The following is a 15440-nucleotide window of genomic DNA, read 5'->3' on the forward strand; positions in this document are numbered from 1 at the left end:
CTAAAAATTTTATGGAACCAAAAAGACCCCAAATAGTCAAAGCAATCTTGAGAAAGAATCTTGAGAAAAAAGAATACAAAGCTAGAGTAATCAAGACAGCATGGTACTGGCATAAAAACATAGATCAATGAAACAGAAGAGAGAGCCCAGAAATAAATCCATATATGGCCAATTAATTTACTACAAAGTAGGCAAGATTATACAATGGAGGAAGAACAGTCTTTTCAATAAATGGTGTTGGGAAAACTGGACAGCCACATGCAAAGGAACGAAACTAGACCACTATCTTACACCATACACAAAAATTAACTTAATATGGATTAAGGACTTGAATGTAAGACCTGAAATTATAAAATTCCTAGAAGAAAACCTAGGTGTTAAGCTACTTGACATTGGTCTTGGTGATGATTTTTTTAATCTGACTCCAAAAACAAAGGCAAAAAAAAGCAAATATAAACAAGTTGGACTACATCAAAGTAAAAAACTTTGACACAGCAAAGGAAACCATCAACACAATGAAAATGCAACCTACTAAATGGGACAAAATATTTGCCAATCATATATCTGATGAGGGGCTAATATCCAAAATATATAAAGAACTCAGACAACTCAACAGCAAAAAAATAATCTCATTAAAAATGGGCAGAGGATCTGAGTAGACAATTTTCCAAAGAAGACATGCAGATGGCCAACAGGCACATGAAAAATGCTCAACATCACTAGTCATCAGGGAAATGCAAATCAAAATCACAGTGAGATATCACTTCACACCTGTTAGAATTGGCTATTATCAAAAGGACAACAAATAACAAGTGTTGGCAAGGGTGTGGAGAAAAGAGAACCCTCATGCACTGTTGGTGAGAAAGTAAATTTGTATTGTCACTATGGTATGGAGGTTTCTCAAAAAATTAAAAATAGAAGTACCATATGACCCAGCATTTCCACTTCTAGATATTTTTGAAAGAAAATGAAAACACTAATTTGTAAATATATATGCACCCTAATGTCCATTGCAGCAACATTTACAATAACCAAGATGTGGAACCAACCTAAGTGTCCATCCATGGGTGAATGGTTAAAGAAGATGTGGTATATATAAATACAATGGAATACTACTTAACCATAAAAAATGAAATCTTAACCACGTGTGACAACTTGGATGGATCTTGAGGGTATCATGCCAAGTGAAATAAATCAGAGAAAGACAAATACCTAATGATTTAACTTATGTGTGGAATCTAAAAAAACAAAATGAATGAACTAAACAAAACCTTGTTTGTTGCCTTTATCTTTGTTTTGTAGACACTGTACTCTACAGCTAGATTTGTCTTTCAGTACTACAAAGGAGAGACCAATTCTTGAAGCCGGTCCCTATATATGTCACTTCATAATTTTAAAGGATCACTCCCAGTCCTATCCTTACAATTAACAAGGAGTATGTATTTCTGCCCAGGAGAGATAGTCCTGGGAAAGGAACAAGCCCTTGGGGCCAGAGAGAGCAAAAGCAGCAGAAGAGGGTGACAAACAGCCTATTTCACAATTTTCCAGAACTCCTTGAGAATCTTGCCTTATTCCTCTATGTGCTTAAAATAATGCCTCAGGAATGTTTTGTACCCAATAATTTTTTAAATTTATTTTTTAAAATTTATTTTACTTATTTATTTTTGGCTGTGTTGGGTCTTCGCTGCTGCATGAAGGCTTTCTCTAGTTGCGGTGAATGGGGGCTAGTCTTCATTGTGGTGCGCAGGCTTCTCATTGCGGTGGCTTCTCTTGTTGCGGATCACGGGCTCCGGGTGCACGGGCTTCAGTAGTTGTGGCTCACGGGCTCTAGAGTGCAGGCGCAGTAGCTGTGGCGCACAGGTTTAATTGCTCCGCGGCATGTGAGATCTTCCCGGACCAGGGCTCAAACCTGTGTCCCCTGCATTGACAGGCGGATTCTTAACCACTGTGCCACCGGGGAAGCCCTATACTCGATAATTTAAGAAGTAAAATAAAGTTGGCCAGTAGCATCATCTTCTTATATGAAGGAGAACGTGTTTTCTTCCAAAGAGAATTTTATACTATTTTTCCTCTTTTTTAAAAAATACATTTCAATTCGGTAACTTGGAAAAATGCAAAGTATCTTAGAGTCTTTTAATTATTTGCTTTCAGTGAAAATGAAACGTAAACAAAACAAAACCAAAGGGGGAAGTGACCTTTAAATCATATGGAAAATAACATACTTTTCTTTTATTCTTTCAATACAAAGATGAATAGAGCATTATTCCTGTCCTTCAGAAACACACAGTCTAATAATGAAGGGGGAGAAAAGATTAAAAGCAGCCATCAGATTAAACATTTTGTACCTTAACTGAGTTGCCCATCATTTCTCACCTGCCAAATAGGAATAATAAGAACTGTTTTACTGAGTGGTTGCCAGGGTTAAGGAAAATTACAGATTTGAAAATGCATGTGTCTGGCACATAGTAGGTACTCAGAAAATGAGTTTTAAATACACTTGTAAAGGTCAAGTGTTTACTACAATGTGATTTACCAGGGGCAATGCTAGAAGTTAAAAAAGAAATAGGTGTATTTCCAAGTATATTTTAGAAATTTAACTGGGAAGCTTCCCTTGAATATTCATTTTGTCACTGTTTATTATAGCTTTCACTAGTCATGAAGTAGTCATGAGATTAGAAATGCACTGCCTTGTCTTAGTTCTCTGGAACAAGTTTCATAAATGTAGAGATATATTACTTGGATAATTCTGCTACATCACATTTCTATAAGTACATTTATAAAACTTAATTAGTAACAATATACACAGTTTGGCAAGTAGTTACTGAAACAGCTGTATAGTTTTGTGAAATAGATTTGGTACACAAATAATGTAATCATTTAATGGGTCAATTTCAGTTACACTTTTCTACTAGGCACCCTGGAAATAGATTTCTTTAACATAGGGACATTAGTCTTTTCCATATTCCTACATATATTTCAGATCCGTGGATGGAGCGGAAACTAAATTTAATAAATCTTTTCTTCATTTTCAGCCAAATGTCCTCCATTTGATGGATATTAATGACAAAGCAGCTTATAACTCCCACAAATGTTAAAAACTTAAGACAAAATACTTTGTTGCATGTTCACAATATTTTGAAAGGACTTTGAGATCCTTTAGAATACAGTTTAGAAGATGAATCAACAGCCAACCTATTAAATACTGTGATAACATATCTCGAAGGAAGACCACATAAGCCCTTCAGCGTTACTCATATCGATTTATGAAATGAGAGCCGCACATGCTATGGCAGGCAGTTTTCATTCTTTTCCAGTGTTCACCCATTTGGTGGTGTGGATGTGGCAGAGTATTCATAGTGGATAAGTGTACAATGGCACATGGGGGTCTTAGGTAAAGGAACAATGACAGCTCTAAAAAAGAGAGAGAGGTTTTATTTTTTCCATTCAATTTCAACTTTTTTAAAACAAAGACATTGTTTCTTTCCTGCCATTTGGGGTGGGCCTTTGGGTACAAGTGTAATAGCTTAAAAACCAGCTACTTCCTGAGCTAAATATGTGCAGCTTATATAAATTCCACCAAGGGGCCATGTTCCCAGTCGCCTTTTTTCCGAAAACACAGGGAAAGATGCATTACTCAAGGTTTCACGTTTAACAAAAGAAAAGAAAAAAATTGTTTACTTTGGCTTTTCTTTTTCTTTTTCATCTTTATGAATGTGTGTGTAAGAGAAAGAAAGACTGTTTTTCCTCTCAGTCATACTCTGCCATTGGAGGTAAATGTTCATGACAAGAGGCTTGGTCCAACCCCAGGAAATCACTTGGGGGTAATTACCACTTGGCACTAGAGTGACATTTAACAAGCTTGCCTTTTTCTACTGAGAGATGAAATAGTCAAGCATGGCTTTCATTGAATGCCAAACTGGACTTTCCTTATTCAGGCAGGTTTTTACATTGGTCTTGGTTCAGATTAGTTGGAGTGGCAATTCAGAAGTCAAGAAAGTAGACTTGGTAATTTAACAGACTAGAGAATATTAATTCAACAATCCCAAACTATTATTTTGCGTACTTGCTGTACTTGCCATTATATGGGAATGCCTGCCTTCTCTGAAGAGGACTAAATACAACATTGAAAGTAAGATAATTAACACACATCAGTTAACTACATGTATTGGTGTTTATATATGTCACACATACATACACACACATACACATACATATACACATACATACATCTCCTTTCTTATATGCACACTGCTCACTACTTGGAATCCTTGGGTGTTTAGACAATTGGGTTCCCCCCTACAAATTCGCCTTTCGGGACACTTCTTTTGTTATTTTGGGGTGTGGCTCTTAGGATAGGTAGTAATAAAATAAAAGTTGAGCTGAGCATGTGATAAAAGAGCAGAGAGAATCCTTAAACATAGCAGGAAAAAGAAGACAGAGTCAGAAGCCAAGAAAATAGAAATGGAGAGTAGATGGAAACCTGCAAAGAAAGGAGAGCTGATGGGAGGTGGCTGGGAGAGAGCCAGCCAAAGTTATATAGTTTTCAGATGGACACAAAACTCCAAAGAAATCCTGGGACTGTGTTTTTCAGCAATTTCAATCATGACGACGGCAGGGGTTGAACCTCCGTGATGTCAAGTATTCAAAATCAGATGCAGTTTAACAAGGACAATACAGCCCTTTGCTTGATATTTATTTACCAGGGAAAGGCTTCATAAACAACCAGGAACAATGTGTAACAAAGAAAGATCTGTGCTTATGTAAGCGCACATGCTTGTGTCTATGAGGAAATTGTTGTATCCTAGAGATTTCCTTCTCTGCATCCGCAGCACCCCTCCCTTCCTATATCCACTGCACCCCCAGCCAGATATGTGCCTTTTCCTTTCCTGCTCTTTGAAAAATGATGTTTGGGCAACATAGCTAGTCAGTAACCATTAATGGGTTAAGAGGGTTGGAAACTCATTTGATTTCATAGTTGACTGTTTGCATGACTACAGGTTAAGCTGTGATTAGATTTCCATTTACAGCTCCCTCATTTTCAGGCATTTAAAAATAACTCAGCCCTAAAAGATCCCTCTAAATTGATTGAACTGGAGCTTGCCAATGAGTCATAGATAACCCTCGACCTCAAAAACACAAACAAAAAGCAATACCAGAGTTGGGGGAGGGGAGCGTATCAACTCAAAGCTAATTTTTTTAAAGCTTTCTTATTCTGAAAAGAAAGAATTATTTTAGGAAGGCAAGCTAATAAATTTATGTCACTTCTGTATAACTGTTTTTAAGTTATTTTGCAAGGACCCCAAAAAAGGTAAAACATTCAACTGCTGCACTTGCTAAAGACAACACACACGCGCGCGCGCGCGCACACACACACACACACACACACACACACACGTGTCTGTCTGAATATAAATAGATAAGAATTCAATGGCCTCTTGGAGGTTGTGTAAGACATATTCAGTGTCAAAATGGGTGTTTTGTGATGGTCTGGTCTCTGAGGAAAATCCAAATAAGTTTCCAAGACCTCATAAAATATCCTTTTTGTCCTCCTTTTCCGACCTTAAATTCAAGGCTATTCAGGACACTTGCCGATTTGCCAATTTACAGCTGTAGAATTACCTAAGAGTGCAAGTTTTTTCAAAGCATTCAGAAAGTGACGTGGAAGTCCAGCAGGAGACCCCTGCTGGTGGCATCTCCTTAGACCTCCAGCACAATGCAGCCATTTTTCCTTCTACCCAGGCTCCTTAGAGAGGAACTGGTCTCTTGACCCATCCTATGACTTCTAGATTCCAATTTCCTAAAGCACTACAGCCTCTTATTATCGCATTTGATAGATTTAAAGTATTACTTTTCCTCATGCCAAGGAACACAATGATGCTTTCAATAAAGTTAAGACCAGTGTGAGTCACAACTGTTTACAGGCATATTTTTTACATATACTGGTATTTCTGTCATTTGGGAAGGTCACTTGTTAAGTAATTTTCCTTTGTGATGGAGGGGTTCATCCTTACCAAAAATAAGACGAATAAACCTGGGAATAGTAGAAAAAATAAGATACGGATTTAGTCTGGTAAAACGTTATTAACTAGGCCTACACTAATGCATAATTTGTGACAGTGTGTCCTGGGCTAGACTATAGGTTAAGAAAAATCTTGCTATGCAAATTTTAAAAAGAAACCAAGACTGGGCTGGTGGTGAGGGGTTAGTGGAGTAGGAGGCATATTAAGCCTACTTATGAAACTTCTGAAAACATAAAACCTCTACTAGCAGCATGCTTCAGAACACGTGTTACACTTCCCACACTGGCACATACTTCGGAATCTACTGAAACAAGGTGAGGTGCTGCCTTCAAGGAGGTAGGATCCGGTTGACTCTGGACTGGCATGGATACAAATGGTTCGGATATTCAGATACAGGCAAAACCAACCTAGCTGTTGGTTTAAAAGTAGCTATGATAGAAGTTAGTTTGGGTATTGAGAGAGAAACAATAATATGGGATTTAAACGTATATATAACATTAAAAATATGCGTATATATGCCTGTGTACACACACTCACACACACAGACATAAAGTGAACGTCCCCAAAGCTATCCAGTAGTTGTAGAAATTAGGTGCTTCCCTGCAGCGTTGGTTCCCCTCAGGGAACAGAAAACTCATTACTGAAAGTAACTCACTTTATAAAAATGTCTGCCTGGCGACTGCTTTAGTCCAACCCTCTATATGGACCAAGGAGTGGCATGTCATAGTCAGTAAAATGTGATAGTGAAAGTGCAGAGACTCCTTCCAGCCTCTCCCAGGTCGTTGGTGATCGTTTACGTGTAAATTTGAAGACAAGTGTGTTTTACTAAGGATCCACCTGCTTATTTTTACAGTTGCACATATCAAGTTCCTTTTCATTTTTAGGTCTAACATTTTAGGCTGTCCAGTTTAACGTGTGAAAATATTACTGTGATTACATACTTTATTTCAATGCCTTTTTGATATTTTTCCTTAGGTACTATTTATATCATTGCATTATTTAGTCCTCTAACCTTAAAAATTAAGCAAACTTCTAACACCTTCCCGTTTTAAAAAATCTCATTCAGTCTATACATCTAACTGGGTTAGAAACTCATAGTAAGAAGAGTAACAGGTACAATTTCTTAAACATTTACATTGTGCCAATGCCATTATAGGAACTTGACATAAATTGATCCCAGCTTTACAAACCCATTTCATAGATGAGGATGCCAAAGCTCAGAAAATTTTAAATAATGTTCACATGCAAATAACTAGTCATTGGCAAGTCCAATGTGAAAGCTCTGATCTGCGACACTCCAGAGGCCATCTTCCCATTGTGACCATTCAGTCACTGTCTTCAAGTCACTTCCACTGCTCTTCCTAAAGTGGGGAAAGGATTGACTTCATAGCTCAATGTCTGCCATCACCTTTCAATTATCCAGGATCTATTTTCCAATTTCTAAATTATCCATGCCTTTTATTGATCTTTCTGTTTCATATTATTTGCTTTTTATATATTCAATGTCTTATTAGTAAGTTTCCTGGGCCATGAAATATAGAAGGACTGAAGTTGGAAATCAGTGAATATTCTTATTCAAACTTCTAAAGCAATTCTAATGTAGAAGAATGATGAGATAAGGACTAAAGTGAGCTCTGAGTGTTACCTGTGCATTCCTGCCCTTGGTTCCTCCTAAGATAAAGAAGCATGCACTACTGCCATATGTAGCTGTTTATTTTATTTAGCACAAACACACACACACACACACACACACACACGCCATTTACTACCTTTACAAATATTAACTTATTTAATCCTCATAACAACCCCATATGGTAGGTAACTATTACTCTCATTTTACACATGAGGAAATGAAACTCAGAAAAGAATAGGTGGGTTTCCCCATGTTACACAGACATTAGCTGGCAGTTGTGGAATTCACATGCAGGTATTCTCACACTAGCATCAGACTAGCTTTTAACTCAGGCAGAAAACTGTTGGTTGCTAATTCATTGACATCACCTCTTCTCAGGGTATGTAATTCATGGACCCTCTCAGCTTGGGACTGGGGGTCCATGGGGATGGTGCATTCACCATCAAGTGATGTGTTTGAATATATGTTTACCTCATACCCACTGTTGTTAGAAAGTGGGAAAATACACCAAAAATAATGTCACTTGCTCAGGTGTGCTCATGCCTTTTTTATAATATGCTGCCTAAGAGTAGGAAAACATGCCTGGCATCACAGCTTTACTACATTTTTTCTGGCTTTAATGCTTCTCCACTGTGCCATGAAAATTCAGGTTTATAGCTTCATCACTGGATGGAGATCTGTCTTATTCATCTTTTATTTCTATAACTAGCACAGTTCTTGGCTCGTAGTAGAAGCTCAATAAATATTGATTTGAAATAATGAACAGAACTATGTGAAAACCCAATAAAGGTTATCATTCTTAAACCTACTCTTATGGGTTTTCATATGAAATGAATTAATGTCTCTGTTTTTCACCAGAAATTAAATTCTATATGTTTAAATCAGAAAGTATATCACATCTTGCCAAACTCCTATACCATTTTTCCCTGTTCCTGAAATTTTCTTCATTATTGCTGACATTTTACCTATGATAATATTCTCAGCAAAGAAAACAGAATAGCCAAGCAGCTGTTAATAGCCTTTGAAATGAATCAATTTATTGTCATAGCAACCAAAATTTACAAAACAGATCAATTTTAAAAAAAGATTTAAATTCAAACTAGGAAGTGAATGTTCCTAGAAAAAAAGAGATAAACTATTCCATTTTTCAAAAAGTTACAACGATAAGCCTTTTTCTGCCTCCGACAGATTTTCCAAAGTAAAGAATACAACCTATCCAGAGTTGAAATTGCATCCAGGAATTGAGGAAAGGTAAAGAAACAATAATGATACCCAAGTGCCAGCAAATTTGTAGATGTGAGTCCCCGCCCTGCCCCTACGGGCACTTTACTCCCATTCATGCTTTAGCTCTCAAATCATCCTACAAGTTCCAGAAAAGCCTCCCTGGCCTCTACTCCTCGCTGGATTAGGGGAGAACCCCTTGTGAAAGACTGAGTATGTCTTTCCTTTATAACAATTAATTTGTCATCGAACGTTTATTTTTTGTGATTACTTGATTACGATTGTCCTCTAGAATGTGTTTCATAAGCTCAGCAACTGGATCTGTCCTCATTCTCATTGTGCACCCAGAGATTATCATGGGATCTAAAGCATAGAAAGTACTCAAAAAATACTCAGCAATATTTGTACAGCATATGCCATAAGAACTTGGTGGATTTTTTTTTTCTCATGTTTCCTTAAAATTAGAAACATAGAGAGCGAAATCTTAAAGTGCATGTTACATAGCCTCAAGTGTAGGCTGGGAAACTTTATCCCAGGATGGAATTTAGACTCCTGAAGGTAATATTACCTGTCAGCTGGCCTTTTAATAAGAACCGATGGCCTCACTATGCTCTTGAAAGCAGTCAGTCCATACTGGAGGGATTCCCATGCATGACACATTCCCGTCGGCCTGTACCAGAGTATGAATAATTCCACTAACTACAGGTCACTCCAGACTTTTCTCTCCCACTTAAGAAAGGCTTTTGAAACTGAGTGTGAGTGACCTTATGAGAGAGAGCCTTGGATCTGATTTAATTTATAAGAAAACTTAAACCATTCATAAACACCACTACTTTACAGAAACAAATCATTCATGGCACCCAACAGATAGTGATAGACAAATGTGTCAAAATGATTTGGTGGAGAATGGCAGCCTTGAGGTGGCCTCTCGGGGAACCTATAGGAAAAGCCGAAATGTTCTCCAGAAAGCAGCTTGAAGTCTGTTTTGATATACAAACAACTACCTGAGTACATTTCTGACAATGTCATGCCAGAGTTTTGCACCAAATTTCCTTTCTCCCAGCAGAAAATAACTTCCTTGGAAGGTTACATGATAAACAGGAAGTCAGGAAGACGAGGCTCAGAAAAGTAAGGACTTCAACAAACCTCTTGAGGAACCAAAACTGAAAAAAGAAAGTGATTTAACCGTACTTTTATTTGTTTTTGCATCTCACCTTGCTTAAAGCTCAAAGTCTAGACAGAGTCCAGTGGTTTGGCTTGCGTCATGTGCTCACACTGGTTAGAGGTGGGAAGGTGGCCTGGCTTGTAGTCCCACCAAGACTACACAGTGTGTGAGATGAATTTCCCAAAGAGAAATCAGATTAATGCTGCCGAAAGAGAGAGACGTGAGTGCTGCTGTTCATCCCTCGAAAGTCCAAGCGTAGGCTCAGCCAATAAAAGAACTACTGTTCTAGAAGGAACAGTCCAAAGGTAATGCTTCCATATATTCACTCTCGTCATATAGTCTCTGGTCAATCCCTGACCCTTTTCTCTTGCCTCTACTGAGTTGATCAACGAAGGAGGTACGTAAGTTTCACTCTGTTATTTCAGCTATGACCCCAGTTGTAGCACTCCAGTCCCATCCATGGGTGCCTATATGCTAGCTAATTTTCACTGCTTCCTTTTGCTATACTTCCCTCAACAATGCTTTCTATAAGACAGATTTCTCAGAATCATGAACTGATTCTCTCTCTGGTATTCTAAATACCCACACCATGGCCGGATGTCTCCAACAGCTATTCTCTACTCTGAGCAGGAGGCCCTGGAACTGACTGGAATGAAGATTGAGGCTACAATATTTCACACGCACCTGAACCTCCCCCACAGACGATATCTAATGGCTAATGATCTTTAACCTCAACATTTTACAAGGTAGACATTGCCAATTTCATACCATCAACAATACAGTCCCTTAATGGTGCTTCCACACCATTAAGTCAAGCGCCTGCTACAAGACTTCCTGTTGAACCAACCTGAATAAATTAGTTTCAAGTTCAGCTCCCCATAACTGCATGACTTATATCCAATTAAATCCAATCTTGTTAGATTTCAGTCTAATAGACTTCAGCCTATTATTCTATTTGGTTATGTTCCCTTTGATCCTGACTCTATCATCCTTTGTACTAAACCTTTCTTCTAGTCTCTTGTCACCTGAAACTTTGATCAGAACTCTTTGATAATAAAGTCAGCTAGGACAAGACAAAGAGGAAAACCCAATTGCACCACTGTAGACCTCTCTTCAGGCCGATACTCATCCTCTGGTTCCTCTGCTCTGAATATAGCTCTTCCATCCGTGTCAGCTCCTTCTAGCCATATTAGCATATTTCCTCATTTTGTCCACCAGAATATCATGAGAGATATACTAGAGTTTCCCTGAACATTTCCTGTGTTTCAGAGTCATATTAAAAAATCACAACAGTAAGAGGGAGGATGTGAGGTTGTTTTCGTGTGATTTCTAAATGATCACTGATTTTGTTTCTAAATTATCATAAATAATATATTAAATAATTGATTCCAGTGTTTTCCTCGGCATAGAATCAAATGTACTGATCTTTAATATGTAGAATCCAAATTCTTCCCTTTTGGAAACCTGGAACAAGTCCTCTATCATTTCTTCCATTTTTCATTATCCTCTAATGTTCAACAAGAACTCCTCTTGAAACCCTTAGGATGAATTCATTAAAGCCAGAGAGTTGAACTTTTAAAACATCTTGGCATACTTTTCCCACTGCATTGTTTGTTTAACCCCCTCTTCACTAGGATTTGCTCTATTATTTTTGTGCACAGAGCGCTCACTGTTCTTGACAGAGAGATAGAACAGAAATAGAGCTGGGCAGTGCTTCTGTCCTTCACCAGTTTTCCTAACACAAACTGTCCTGTAGAGAAGACTGGCTCCTTCTCATTGCTTTTACTCTGAATATAGTGTAGAAACCCCTTAATTAACGTGACTCAGCTGTAGTAGTTGATGGATTAAGTGTGTGTTTTACACTTCAACTCTCTAAGTGTACATTGTTTCACCATTTCTTCGATACAAGGTGAGGCTTATTCTTTGTGAATCCCTTGTTTGGAGTTCTGCACTACTTTTTTGCATATACCATACATCTAAAACGTAGGCTACAATCTTCCACTTTTGTTTCCTTAAAGTGCAATAAAAATTTAGAGCACTAGCAAAATCATCTGAATGCAGTAATCTTCCAAATTTTCACCTTTTTCCCAACTTCTTTTAGTTATAATGTAATTTTTAATTATTTTTTAGCCACTCATTTTTATAGCCTTTCTAAAACATTTAATTTAGTAGTAATTTATTTAAAAAAAAAAACTCTTTCCCAGTCATTTCATGAATTTGTATAATATTTAACTATCACAACATATAAAACTGGCATAAATTGAGGAGAAAAACAATTGAGCCTTGGGATATATATAGCTCCAATGGCAGGTTTTGCCTGGTACTCATAGGCATTCTAGAAAGAGCTCAGGAACCATGAGCCTAGTGGCCTGCAGTCTTTATCAAGGATGTTTTAAAAACAGGATGAAGTGTGTCCATTAATCTGGCATGCCATTAGGTAGAGGTCAGTTAGGAGAGTTTATTCCATAACTTTTGGAAACTCCTTTTTTCTTTTTTTTTTTTTTGCGGTACGCGGGCCTCTCACTGTTGTGGCCTCTCCCGTTGCAGAGCACAGGCTCCGGACGCGCAGGCTCAGCGACCATGGCTCACGGGACCAGCCGCTCCGCGGCCTGTGGGATCTTCCCAAACCGGGGCACGAACCCGTGTCCCCTGCATCGGCAGGCGGACTCTCAACCACTGCGCCACCAGGGAAGCCCCTGGAAACTCCTTATTATGGATCTTAGCAGTTTTCACAAACCCCAGCATCTTAGAGGTTTGTTCTGTAGTATAATGGAATTCTTACAGACTGTTCTCTGTTGTTTTCCTTCTGGGCTATGGTTGCCCCTTTCTCTTCTCTATGAATGCTTAAAGACTGACAGTTTCCTGTAGCAGTCACCTCATCTTCCTTAAAAGTGTCTTCTTAAATCCTACAATTTGTGACAACATGGATGAAGCTTGAAGGCAGTATGCCTAGTGAGATAAATCACACAGCGAAAGACAAACACCGTATGATCTTACTTATACATGGAATCTTCAAAAAAATAAAACAAACTCATAGAAAAAGAGAGCAGACATGTGGGTACCAGAGGAGGGATTGTGGAGAAGGGGAATTGGAGGAAGGTGGTCAAAATGTGCAAACTTCCAGTTATAAGATAAATAACTATTAGGGAATAAATGTACAACACGATGACTATAGTTATACTGCTGTATGAGACCTAGGAGAGTTGTTAAGAGAGTATGTTCTTAGAGTTCTCATCACAAGGAGAAAAATATTTTCTTCTTTTCTTTTTTTATATTGTATCTATATGAGATGACGGATATGAGCTGACCCTATTGTGATAATCATTTCACAATATATGTAAATTAAATCATCATGCTGTACACATTAAGCTTCTACAGCAATGTATGTCAATTACTTCTCAATAAAACTGGGTGAAAAAAGTATCCTTTTTACTATAGCAGCAGATTTCCAATATTGGTAAATTGAACTCTGTTATTCAATGAAAACAATGTTTATTGCATGCCTGCTATGTGAAAGGCACTGGGCCTCTTTTTTTGTTTGTTTATTTTTTGTTTGTTTGTTTGTTTTGAGCAACTTCCCTTTCTGGTCTTTGGGCTATGGGAACATGCTTACATTTCCTGTTACTGATTTATTTATTTTTCTAATTTACCATCCCTAAATCTGATATACATCTGGCATTCTCTTATTTTCTTTTTCTCTTGGTATAGAATTCATCTGGTTTCAAGTGTCAGAACTCTCTAGCTGGCTTAAATAAAGAAAAGGAGAGTGAGTGAGTGAGTGAGTGAGTGAGTAAGTGAGTGTGTGTGTGTGTAGGAAAACCTCTTCCCTCCTGTAGCTGGAAATCCAGGGGATTTAATCAAAACTTTCATGGTGTCATCAGGCCTCTGGCTCCACCTCTCTTCAGTTCCATTGGCTGTGACCTCATCTATGAGTCAGGTTTGTCCTGAGACCGGCTCCCTTCGTGAAACTAAAAATCAGTTGGGTATTTAGTCATCTAATATGTCCCTCTCCCTCTAGGTAACCTCCACAAGCAGAGGGGCTGCATCTTGTTATTACCCCTCGCTATGCCTGACATCTAGCATGGGGTCTGGCACAGGGTAGCTACCAATAAACATGTACTGAAGGAATAATGATTGCCTGTCATTAGCCATGCACTGAACTAGGTGCTTTGTACTTCTCACCTCCGAGAGATGTATGAATTTAAGCCTGAAACATCAGAGTTTAAGGGCGTCACTTTTTTTTTTTATTTCTCTGAATCAAATTGTGTCTGCTTCAAGCCCACAACCACTGAACTGAGGAGAATTTCAATCTTAGTCATCAGGCCACCCGTCGCCACTCTATTTTGTACCATGCAAATCTACTGGACATACGCAGTGCCAGGAAACTGGATAAGAAGCAGCTTCTTTTACCCATGGTTACGGCAGGCCTGATATTTCTTGGTCTGTGTCACATGTCACACAGGTGAACGTTTGCCGATGCTCTCTGACTTAATCACCGCCATTCTAGATGGACTCTCAGAGATCTGCCTTCCTGACAATTGGCTCCGTTTCTCACACCATTCCCTGAGGTTCTTTGTGCCACTGGCCTTTGTCATAGCATCTCCCATCCCCGGACTGGAGGAATGGATCCCCCCAACCGCCCGTAGGTGTCACTACTTTTACTTCTACCACTCAAAGCACTTTGACATTTCTGGGACAAACCATATAATTCCCCTCAATAAGCCATTCTTGGGTGGAAGTGGGCAAAGGTGACGTTAACACAAGCTATTCCTTTATTTTTTTAAAACTCATTCTTATATTTAACGAGTCTGTGTTTTACATAAGATCGTTCTCAAAATAAAGGGTAAAGGAAAGTTGGCAACTCTGACCCCTATCCAGCAGGTTCATGGCAGAATCTGCATATGCATCCATCAGTCTTGAACACGTTCTCCCCATTCTAGGTCAGAACAAAATGTGAAGTGGTCACCTGACCCCATTAGTTGGCTTTTATACTTTTTTCCCTGCCCTTACTAGAGGAAGCAACACTAAGCACACCCACCTAATTAGCAAAGGACAAAAAAGCTTCTCAGGAGGACGCTTCACTCAGAATGCATGCCAACGCTAACACACTTCTAATCCCCGTGGGCAGAATCTGACTGCCATCCTGGCTGCCCGCATTGTATTTTTCTCCTAGTTCAGTATTTACTGGAAATTTTATCATCGGTTTTGTTTTGGCCCTCCCATAATGTACTAATATCAACTACCAGTCTGATTTTACCACAGACAATGAAAGAATCCTGCCTGTTCAATCCCAGTGCCAGCCACAAAGAGACTGGACCTGTCTTTTCCAGAAAAGACATTAGCATGACCATTTCTCCCATAGCAGTGGTCCCTAAATCCAATATAAATCCATCTCTCATAC

Source organism: Pseudorca crassidens, chromosome 17 (assembly GCF_039906515.1).
Source record: "Pseudorca crassidens isolate mPseCra1 chromosome 17, mPseCra1.hap1, whole genome shotgun sequence".
Classification (NCBI taxonomy): domain Eukaryota; kingdom Metazoa; phylum Chordata; class Mammalia; order Artiodactyla; family Delphinidae; genus Pseudorca; species Pseudorca crassidens.